Source organism: Temnothorax curvispinosus, unplaced genomic scaffold (assembly GCF_003070985.1).
Source record: "Temnothorax curvispinosus isolate PA1 unplaced genomic scaffold, ASM307098v1 QBEX01017838.1, whole genome shotgun sequence".
In the NCBI taxonomy this organism is placed as follows: domain Eukaryota; kingdom Metazoa; phylum Arthropoda; class Insecta; order Hymenoptera; family Formicidae; genus Temnothorax; species Temnothorax curvispinosus.
Genome location: NW_020227618.1, coordinates 432867 through 445150, shown reverse-complemented (window position 1 = coordinate 445150; position 12284 = coordinate 432867).

Sequence of the window (12284 nt, the reverse complement as noted above, 5' to 3'; positions counted from 1 at the left end):
ATACCAACCCGCGGGAGTTCACACCCACGCGTATCCCCATCACGGCGTACCGACGTCCACACGGACGAGCAGACGTATCGACGTGTCTCCCTATAACTGATTGCAGCGACATAGTAGATGGAGAAGGTGGCAGGAGCTTTTCATTCGCCCTTCCTACTTCTCTTTCCCGCGTATGTTCGCCTCCTTTGCAAGCTGCAACATCGTTCCCCATTCTTCTTTTCTACACTCATCGTTTCCACTCTCCCGTTATCCCCTTCTTCGTCTTTCTCTACCGGTACCAATCCGACTGCTTGCTTCCTTCTTCTCTTCCTCTCTCTCTCTTTCTCTCTTCTTCGTCGCTCGCTGGTACTTCGACCAAAAGGGAAGTCTATAAATTCGCCTGGAGAAATTGTCACGAGAAATATGGAATATTGAGTGCGAGCAAAGCTACCCTCGTCGCCGTCTGGGAGACGCCGTCAAGGACGGGGAACGGGGTACCTTGTCGAGCGGCAGCATTGCCAGTTACATAGGACCTCAGTAAGGTCGTATGAAGATACGGGACCGGTTGTCATCGTAAGGAGGGTCGAAGGTTCTAAGTCACGCCAACCTCCTCCTTTCTACCGTTTCCTTTGCCTCATTGTCGCCTTGGCTCACGCAGCGTAGACAGAGAACGCCTGTTTGAATTCAGGAATTTGTTGTCATGACGACGACCTGCCTGTGTACCTGCATGAATACGCATCCCGCGTCTGTCTGGTCGGTGACGAAGGGGACGACGAGGGACATCTGTGACGCGACTCACCGCATCAATTTTCTGCCCGTTATCGCCGGTTTCTTTCGTCATCCTCTTTTTGCTCAAGGGAATGGCGTTTCTGCTTCCACGGCGAGATGCGCTCGTTTCTTTTTAATTTTCTGCCAGGAATAACACAGATTGGCTCTAAGAGAAGCGAAGACATGATACTTAAATTTAAAATTAGTTATGCCTCTAATTACACGCCAAAATCGGAATTTTTTCTACGATTTGTCAAAGGCGTCGTTCCATAATAGGTGATGAAATAGAGAGAAATCGAGAGAGAAATATAAAGAGATATAATACAAAGAAAGTCGTACGCGCGTAATAACGAATAACGTATAATATTGTATAGAAACAAATAAAAAATTAATGTAAATGTGAAGGGAGTGCGCATATCTTATAGGATATGATCAAATTTAATTACGAAAACATTTATATGCAACATGTAAAATATATAGATCTTTTTCCATATGTTACACATCCGTGCTCTTTATCGCTCGCGACTCATCTCTTATATTAATAGTGTTGTTCTTTCAAGATAAATCTAAGGCTGGTATTCATAGTCGGTTCTTATTTCACTGTCTTAAGTAATGTCTTAAGATGCTAATACGGCTCTGTGATTGGTTCATGACATCTTAAGATTGTACTTAAGACGGTTTTAAATACAAGAACCGACTATGAATACCGCGGTCTAAATGTCTTACATAAATTATATATAAAAATATTTTCAATGGTCTTTTAAAACAAAATGTTCGTTCGCGAAAAAACACAACCAACACAACAAATTGATTGCCAATTAAGAGAGGGGAAAAGTTGCTGAATGTATCGGTCTTGTCATTGCATAGTTCCTAAACATATTTTTTTCACCTCTTGCACAACATCAAACATCGAAAAATCAGTAAAATTTACCTGTGCTAAACGATGTTTGCGTCCGATTGTCGTCACGCTTCGAAAACAGACTTTTTTAAAATAAACGTTTCACCTGTAGCCACGCCGCGCCGGAGGGATCGGGGAGCGATGTTTAAAGTCCCGCCGAAGAACAACACTTGTTAAAAAACATATTTATATAAATGAAACCGGTGACGCTCACGCAACGGTGAGGAATCATTTTGCGAAGGTATATGTGATGGGAGACGCGCGAGCGATGAAAAGAACGTCAACCGCGTCTTTTACTGCTCTGACGAGACAATCATTTCAAATCCGTGGCACGACACCCACCTGATACGAAGTGACAGACGGCCCCAACGTCGCGGGTAAGCCGTCGTATGACAAGGCAGAAAGAACGTCAGTTACATCAACCCTCTGTCGAGTAAAAACAAATGGCGCGTTTTGCAGTCTGTAAGCGACACTTTTTCCACCATGCGGGCGAAGCGATAACTTGTCGCGCGATTTCTCTCGTCATTGAAAACAAGACTGATCTTCGGATACATGACGTTAAATTTTCTTAATGCTCGCAAAATTGCATTGATCGTACAACGATCGAGATTATATTATCTCGATAGGTTAATTATTGAATATAATATCGTAAACATATTAGTCTAATAATTAACAGCTAGCCTACCGAATCCATCCAATTCAATCGACTGATAAACTTACAACTGCAGGTAAACTTACAGCTAGCAAAGATGCAATTAAAATTATTAGTTATCTAATTACTTAGTTTTCGGAATGTACAAGAAATAATTGAGGGTAAACACCCGGTTTCAGCTTATGCCAAATTCACGACGAACGGTCCTGCCACGGCACCAACCTTCAGTAACTCATACTGGCACGTGTGCATGTCGCGCACACAGCCACAATCGTGCGGAGGCGTTAGTTTGTTATTACGGATAGGTAACCCCGCAAAACGTGAGCGGGCGCTAACGTCTGCGTATAAATTATTAGTCGATATTTCAAGCGTGACGTCACTTCCGGCAATGTGCCGGCTGGTTTCCGCCGTATGATGGATGGTCCCACCTGCACCCCCTATATCCCTCCTGTCCAGCCGTCCTAGTCGTCGAGCTCTTCCTCAAATCGTTGCACACACAGTGCACAAACGTACACAACCACCATCCATACGCGATGGTCATCCGCATGCGCTGTGTATACGCGATAGTTTACGAGAGAGCTTTTGGAGAGGGCGAATAATCGAACGATACGACACACGAGCGCAATAGCGACGGCGTTTTTTTTTTCTCCATTTACCCTCTCTGCGAGAAATACGATTTTCTCGCGAGACATTCAACGGCACGCTTCAACGGACGACTACCCCATTTACAAAAGAAAAAAATCAACCTCTGAACACTGTTCCACGCTCGTCCATCGACTCTACTCTATACCGCCGCGCCGGTTCAATCCGTAATTAATAACGAAAGAATACGATGTCGAACGACATCGTTTCTTACCGATTACTTCTCTCGTGTCTTTTCTACGTCAGATAAGGAATGACGGCGGAAGAGAATAAAAGGGAGCGAGGAGAAAAGAAATGGGAAGGTTCCAAGTAATGTACGACGGTGACGGTACATCGTGCGTTTCTGTGTATTTATGGCCAAATCGAAGAATCACCAGGGCTGTTTGTGAAAGAGATTTACAAGAATTATTCTTGGGTGGTCTTCAAGAAAATTGTGTAGCTCCTATAAGCTTAAAAATTTCTGTACAATACAAATACTGTAATTCGATTGTGTTATTTTTTGATAATGGGATGATCTTGTATAAGTTACATAAGTTGGTTTTTATATAAGTTAACAATTTAAATCGTTTTTAACTATAATCTTTTAAATTTTAGATATTTTCTGAATTTTTATAATTTGGAAGGATTACAAAAAATAGCTAATTATTAGCCGTTTGCTGGCATTGAATTATTTTCAAAATAATGAATCAATCAGTGCCGTTTTATGCAATTTGAATAATGTAGTTCACGTCTTTTTGATCACTGTTATCTGTTTAATCTGTTTTTAAATACTAATAATACTAATTTCACTTTTAATTAAGAATTAAGAATAGTAGATTTATTTTTATTTTATACTTATATTAACACTTATTTTTATACTGAAAATAATTTATCTTTTTCTTGTACAAATAATTTGCATAATCTAATTTTTAATTGACGATAATCTTCCGTAAATATATTACTATAAAATTAATTTTTTTTATTAAACATACGTATCGCAACAACTATAGTTATTAGAGACGAAATTAATTATTCTTTAATATATTTCCTTCGTATTAACAAGGGAATATGCGATACGGAGTAAAAATGGAATTTTTAATACGCTTTAATACGCTCTCGATGAAATGCAAGATTGGTTTGACGATTACAATTGATTCGTAGTCATACGCGTAGTTCCTCAAATACGACGAAATTCGGTATCGTCATTGCAGAATATACGAACTATAATAGTGCTTGCCCCATTTTCCCATATCCGAAGAAGCGCGAATGTGGTTGAGTCTGAGAGGAGCTTACTGGTTCTTGCTATTACGGTGGGAATTTCAGTTCGTCGATAAATAAGACGGCGGGGTTATTAGATATCAGGGACACGGATCAAATTCCAATTTCAGCGGCAGAGGTCAAGGGGTTGCCTTCTCAGGTTAGAAATGAAAGAGACGGAGACCGAGTCAGCTTGTCTGCCTCGAGAGAAACTTGGCCAGATCTTGAGTAAGGGATAAAGCATATACTAAACCATCTCGTAAGATGTCATCTCTAATCTGTACTCGCCAAGTTTCGTAAGAATAGAGCACTGGCAGTAGTTTAGATTAGTATCGCGAATGATTAATATTATCCGCTCATAGCACACAAAATTTCTTGGTTTATCTTCTCCATGTTATACACGGGAAATATGAAACACGACACAACGCGCGGTCGCCACAAACAGCTATTTTTATTAGGGCATTTCGCGAGAATTCTTTTATTTGGTAATAAATGCGCTTGTGCTGCATCCGGACGGTTCTCTCCGTCAATGAAAGCGCACGTTCATATACATTTTGACCGTACAAAAGACAGACCGTACGATGGACTGTCGGACGAGTGATGTTAAACTTTTACGGTCGTCTGTACTTTCCGCGTGCACTCGTTTGACTCGTAAAATTTGCATGCTAGGTACTTCGACACGCGTATAGAGTAATATACGACGAATGACGATCTACTCGTATACGTTTATCTTCATCCGAGAGAAATTCTACGGTTTCGATCAAAGCTTATATTTGACATGTTGCGTAGCGGAGCTAAAATTATCTGGATGGTCTTTCACAGAAAATCATAAATATTATTACAGCACATTTATACATTCTAATTAAAGTTTAGTTGTTTTTGCCACGTTTTTCAGTAATATCACGTAATAGATAATATTAAGTAACGAAATATTTTTCGCAGATATTATAGTAGGATACAATATCATACATAAATGTATCTTAGATCTCGCATCTTTTTTTATCGATTAACCTATGTTTGCCATTTAGACGTGATTACGTGTTGACTTTAAAGACATTACATAATTCTTACATCATTCGCGAATATGAGATTAGCGCCGAAACCTTTTGAAGATTTGCTTTTGCGATGCAAGTTGTTAATTTAAACTTCGCACGTTAGAAATGCAACTTCGTTACGGTTTAATTATCCACCACTCTAGTGTGTGTGATTACATCACACTTAATGACGTCGTTGTACGATCAGATTTGCGTGATATATTTTTAATATAAATTCTACAAAAATTATTATTAATTTTCATAGATTTTTTTACATCTGCATATAAATTGATAAAATCGAAATCATATTTATGCGACATCTTTTATGTTTACCGTTTTGAAGTGTTTTACATTCTCTTTGTTTTCGGATTATCCATTAGAAAGAGCGAGAATAATTCGTTGTAATATTAGAAATAAATGTATTGGCATAATTTTCGTCTTGGAAGAGGAAACAGAAGTAATATACGATATAAAATGCAAAAAGATAAAAAGAAATATGGAACAGGTATCTATTTGGAGCGCAGAATGAAGGCCAACAGTTTCTTACATACGATATTTCCTCGCTACAGCCGGCCGTGGAACGCGTTTTCGAATTTTTCAACGTTATCGGAAATCGAAACGACCGATCGCTCGTAATCCCGCAAGGGACGAAGCGGACCGACGCGACGCGGGAATCAGGAGTGTGAGTCTATACCAGCCCCGATGCTTCGTTTACCGCGGGCGCTTCGTTACCTGCGCGTTTGCCTTTCCCGCCGAGCTCGAAAACCACCGTCAACTACCGGGTTGAACCCCCTTCGCCTAGCACGTCCCAGTTTCAATGGCAGATAAAATAGCGCGATGTCCAGCCTCCGCCAACACAACACCGTTGCCGTTCGCCGTCCCCCACGTACCCTCGCGACCGGTCAATAGTGGGCAACGTGAACACCACCAACGTGCCGCTGGCACTTTTAACGGTTTCACCTGGCATCTCTCTTGCACCGCCCGCGCCGCTCCGGTTTTCGCCCGATTCTATTCCCCTGCGTCCTCCAGTCTATCACGGACTGTTCACCTCCGCGTTCCCGTCGTTCTTTCTTCTTACTCCTAATAGCACTTTCCTCTTTCTCCACTCGTCATTTGATCTGCCGACCTCCCTTTCGCATTTTCTTTTTCCTTGTTGTCCCTTGTCTCTTTTGATTTTTTCCAGCCCTTCTCCATCACGTTTTTCCCGTTTCTCTCGTGCGTGCTGCCCGACGGTCATTTGTCCTCGGGAGGAAAAAGATAGCCGCTCGCAGGGATACGCAGCGCGCGTCGCCTATTTTTCGGTACGCGAATGCCGGAGATCGAACGGACGAGGAGGCTGGCGGGCGGACTGTATGTGGCATGAAAAAAATCGTCCGCGAAAAATCGGAATGTAGTTACCAATCTGCAATGCAAACTCGCGGTTTCGCGTCAGTTATGCCCGGCGAACGGGAGAGAAAAAAAAAGAAACGTCGACGTGAGGAGACGCGGATGTATGGAGCGCTGCGCCCGCCCCGGTTAGCGCATGCAGAGAGATCTCGTTCGGTTCTGATAATTGTGTCGTTTAATATCGAGAACAAGCGTGGCTCTCATCACCTGTTAGTACCGATAACAGCGTGCCGAGTAATTCGCGTTATTTTTCGTGTGTACGATAATGTAGAAGTATCGAGCTCGTACACGAAATTCTCTCGATTGACATGTTTTTTGCATCGGATTTTTTGCATGTATGTTTTGCAAAGCGGTCTTACGTATAAAAGCACTGCTGAAAATACACACTCGAGATTTTGCGATAATTATGTACAAATGGTAACCGTGTACGTACGCAAAAGTCCGTTATATCGAATGAAACTTCCCTTCAGCGACTTTACCTTTCACCCAAATTTCATTCGAGCATTGATTGAGTTAAACGTGAATTGTATATGTATAAGCACAACGCTTTTAATTAGACCAGGGCGTGCATTGTATTTTTGTTCATTATATAATTTCCGCGTGGTAAAAAATTTTTTGCCAATTATATAGCACACGAAATTACAACATGCTATTATACAATGTATTATATCGCGCAGACCGATTTTGTTTCATGTTTTAACCAATGAAAATGTTGATTCTTGTCGAGGAGGCAATTTGGCGATAGGTATAATTCGGTCTAAAATTTCCATTAATACGTATTATTCGAACGCTCGAACTAATTGCACGATAAAAACGCGAGGAATTTTAATGTTACTCCCGCGCCGGTATGCAAGAGCGCGGAGCGTATTGACGCAAGAACGGGCCTGGTGTTAGATCGAATTTTTTCTGACCAATGTGATACATTCGAATACGATTGGAATTCTACTCGCGCGCGAACACGCACTCGCATTCCAGTCGTACACGAACGCGTACCCATCGTCCCATGGCGGTGCCACATAAATCTGCGATTATTATGTGCGAACGCACATAAATTTACAGGCGGCGCTGCATAATGAAATATTTAAACGCGCCCGCTGAAAAACGAAAATTAAAAGCGAGATTTCTGCATTCATGTGCATTCATTCGGGCTGTCATTCAGGAAGATTCATTCGATGTTGATTTACCACTATTACTTGCGGTCGACAGAACGCCACATAAATTTATGTAATAAATTCAATATGTAATTGCTACGGACCGTGGGGCTCAGAATGTGATGTGGCATTCGACAATTATGTCGAGCGGCCAATCGACCAAATAGACTGCAGTTATCAGGGTACTAACGCAAACACACATGCACAGAAACAGTTAGGATAAATATATCTCAAATATTTCTTAAATAATAAAAAACGATGTAATGCAATTATTAAATGTTAAAATTATCTGCTTAATTAACAACAGTCACGAAATCGTTAAGGAGAGACGACGAATAGTGGTTGTTGAAAATTATTACGGTGTTATAATTGCAACTCATAATTAAGCTGATTCAATCGACTAACAGCTTTATTATTACTTATTACGGTATGTGCAGTAAATGAACGTAATGGTATCAAGAAAATATCACTCGCATGTGGTACGGAATGAAGAAATTACTAGCGCGTTGATATTTGACCGAACATTCGCCCCGCTCTCGAATTTCGCCAGTCAAACGACTTTAAACGGCTGCACCCAATGACTTTTGGCACGCTACGGGATTTCGTCGATCGTCACTGCCAATGGGCCCCCATTTCGCGACCCAGGTTTTCTGAACGACCGCTAAACCAGGATTCTCTCGGGCTGACGTGACGCGCGGCCGTTACACGGGTCTAATTTTCCCGCGCGCAATTTGCCAGATTCGTCATCGCGAATCGCGATCCGATCACCGTTCTCGTGCAAAGAGAGTGCGTATATATAATACACGTGGCATTACATCGCCTTATGAAATGCCGACCGACAGCTCCAGTCACGTAAGCTGCGAGCATCGCGGTATTCGCGGTGAGCGCAATAATAGCCGTGCCGTGCTCATGTACACGTGCGAGCCGTGCGACTTATGTATGATCGCTAGCCGAGCATGTGTTTAATCCGCGAATAGAGCCGTTCTCTGACACTCCCACGATATCATTTACACCATTTCGCACGAGGCATCGAGTTAACAGCATAATCCAGGATTTATCATCGACGTGCAGTTATGTGCATCGCGTTTAATTCGACATCCCTACAATGTTAGACGTTTTATTTCTCGCTGGAAAAGATCATATCGAAAGCATTTTACACCATCCGCACAAATTATTAAAATAATTCACTTGTGACGATATTCCAATTAGTACTGCGGACCACAATTTAGCTCAAAACTCTGTACGAGATATGAATCATTCGTGAATTTTATTTTTCATCAATCATATTTTCACTAAGGATCAAGTGCTTTTAAACTGCTCAAGAATTATTTAAATCATCGATAACTGAAAGTTCTTAATTTCTATTATTTCTAACAATCATAATTGGAAAGTTAAGTTAATAATATTAAGCTAGATATAGCAACGTTTCAATATGCAAATAGAACTTTAATTTGATTTAACAATAACTTCTACGCTGGCTTTAAACATTTCAATGATAACCATTATTAATTTAATACGTCGGAGAAAGAATAACTTTTCTATCTAAAAAGATAATTTATTTATATGATAGTTAATAATCGATTAATTATCGATTATTTATCGATTAATCATTTACGAATAAATTTTATATAATATATGATAATTTCATATTCATATGATGTCTGATATGACATCAAAAGCAGTTTCTATCAATTAGTATAAAAATTTCCTTAAAATTGTGAGATAGGGCAATTATTTAATTGAAATAAAGATAAACTGTTTTAGTTGTTATTTTAAAGTTGCGATTTATCTTAGTTTAAAGTTGTTTCATATATATATATTGATCGTATTCGTTGGGCATTGGGTTTCTTGAGTGATATTGGAGTACACTTGAAATCGATTGGGAGAGTTGTGTGAACTTATTAGACATTGCTTTGAAAAGTGTATTATCGCGTTATTTTCTTATTTCCGTTATTGCTGCGTTGCTATCAGCAATTTTTTATGAAAGTTCGTCTATTCCATCAAAGAGCGGAAATTTGAAATGGCGCTCCTATTATTGCATGCAATTAGGTCTTTTCTGAGTTATCACAAAATTCACCGCATCGTTAGACTACTTTATGGAATATATAACATTGCTTCATATTTATCGTTAAGGGCGCACTTGTTTCTCGCTTCTTCATCTTCTTCATACAAAGTGCTCGTAGACCGCCGCGCCGGTATCATTACACATCGTGGTATATGCACCGCGTGTTACGCCACTTTTGGTTATTACGCGCACACATGTGTGACGTATATGTGGGAAAACGAGTTCGGGGAGAGTTCGCGCGTTGAGCTGTTCTACACCCGCAAGCTATCAGTTAAGACACGCCTGCCTCATTAGCGCAACAAGACGGAATACATCAATACTAAAACTGCGTGATCGGAGTGCGTGATGCGTGACGAATGCGAGATAAATTACTTTACTGGTTACGATTGGAGCATGATATATGTTATCGTTCCGGAATCAACAAAATTATTGACTGCTTTCTACCCGGCGAATGACTAGGTACATGATTGATAATGACGGACTTTGTCGGATGCGAAGCTTCTTCAGAAATCTTCAGGAAATAGATAAAAGCATTTTTTAAAGCGTCGATTTAGATTCTTTCCTTCGGGCTATTCTATTAATTTTCCTCGGCATTTGAATAATATTTTCTCTCGGGGAATTCTTTTATAGTTCGCTTTTATATTTATTTCACAGCAATTTAAGACGTTATTATAAAACACGCATTTATATTTAACATTCTAATTAAAATCTACCTTTGATTTCACACATATTCAATCGGTGTTGCGCACAAAGGCGTGTCCTAATTAATTTTCCCAAATTTTAGCGTGAATCATGTAGTTGCATTTAGCGTCGTGATTAAATGGGCCGTGCAGTGTACACGCGTACTTAGCGATATTTACATACATGCAAGAGTTTCACTTATCCTTCCCTCCGCCGGTATTCAGCGAACAAATTTAGGACGCTGAAGCGAGGAGGTTGAAGGGGAAATGCGGCGGAGCCGGCGGATGCTGCGCGAAAACAGAGCAGAAAGGGGAAGTAACGAGGAAAAGAGGAACGTGTCGCGTACGGGGAAAGACCGTACGATTTAAAATGCCGCTCACGACAGGTCATACGCCATTGTCTCAGTGTTTGCAACGAATTTGCCTACGTGCTCCAATGCGCCCGCAGTTTTCGACTGTTTTCCCCGCCGCGTCGCGTTCCCGTTTATATACGCGCCGAGAAATAAACGTCTCTTATATGCTGTCAGCGTCGCCGCAATAGTGCACTAGCGATGCGCTGCACTGATTTTTGCCTGCCGTTGACTGATCATTCAATTCATACAGACACGCGAATTCTGCAAAAATACAGGAAACAGTTTCGTTACGAATCGAATCACGTAACGCAAGACTCGATCAAAGCATGCGTCGATATAGTAATCGCTTCTTGCTTGATCAAAAAGTTCACGATTTTCAGAACAATTTAACAATTCCATTCTCTCGCATGTTGCTGCATAATTTTTATCAATTTCAATGTGAAATTTACACTTGTCCGGAAGAAACGCGTAGCTTTCTCACCGCGTCCGTACGACGAAGACATCATCCGGCGGTATGCTGAAGCACGATTTCGCGGTCACCGTAGGAAACGATGATCGATCGTCCTGTCCGCCCACGCTATCCAGGTCCGACAGTTTAACTTTGAAATATTGCGAGTCTTCTTTCCCGTTCGGCACGTATATCTCTACGGTGTACTCGCGGCTCGCGTAAGCATCAAGTCGGGTCCGACGCCGACGATCGCGCAGGTTGAGCACAGGGGCCGCGGCTCTCGATGCGATGGCGGGATATCGCATCGTGATTTACGAGGGGACAGTGTGAATCCCAGTGCGACGCATACGACGAGAGTAACGGGGTGTCGGGGTTGAACGGGCAACTGCGGAAGCATGCGACTGGGATTAAATAATTATTCGCAATCACATACAGCTGGTGCATTACGTATAGACGGTCGTCAACGATGTTTAAAGGTGTATTCACACAGCGGCACACCGCACGCGCGCCCGTTTTCACCCTTCTATGCGATACGTTTTCGTAAAATGCAATATAAAAAGAGTAATTAAAAAAAGAGCGACGCAAATAAAAAAAAACACGGCGTGTAATAAAACAGCGTCGCTCGCGTACGCTCGCTATTAACGAGGCGCCATCGCGTATACTCGTAAGCGTTCTTTCCCGTTTAAGTCTGGAACGACATTTGGCGAACAAAAGTGGATTTTTTTTTACCATTTATCGATGCGTTAATGTGAACGGACGAGTATGGGATATGGAGCATAAAACTCGAAAATTTGCAGCCAAAACAATACGCGTTCTGCGTAACGTGCGTTATGCACAATGTGTTACAAAGTATATAGGTATACATCTATATAGTGATATATTGGTGAGGTTATATAATAAAAAAAATGGAATAACACAGGCCAGTGAGAAAACATACAAAAGATAAGACAGAAGGAAAAAGGATTACAGTTAACTTTGTGATTATATTTTTA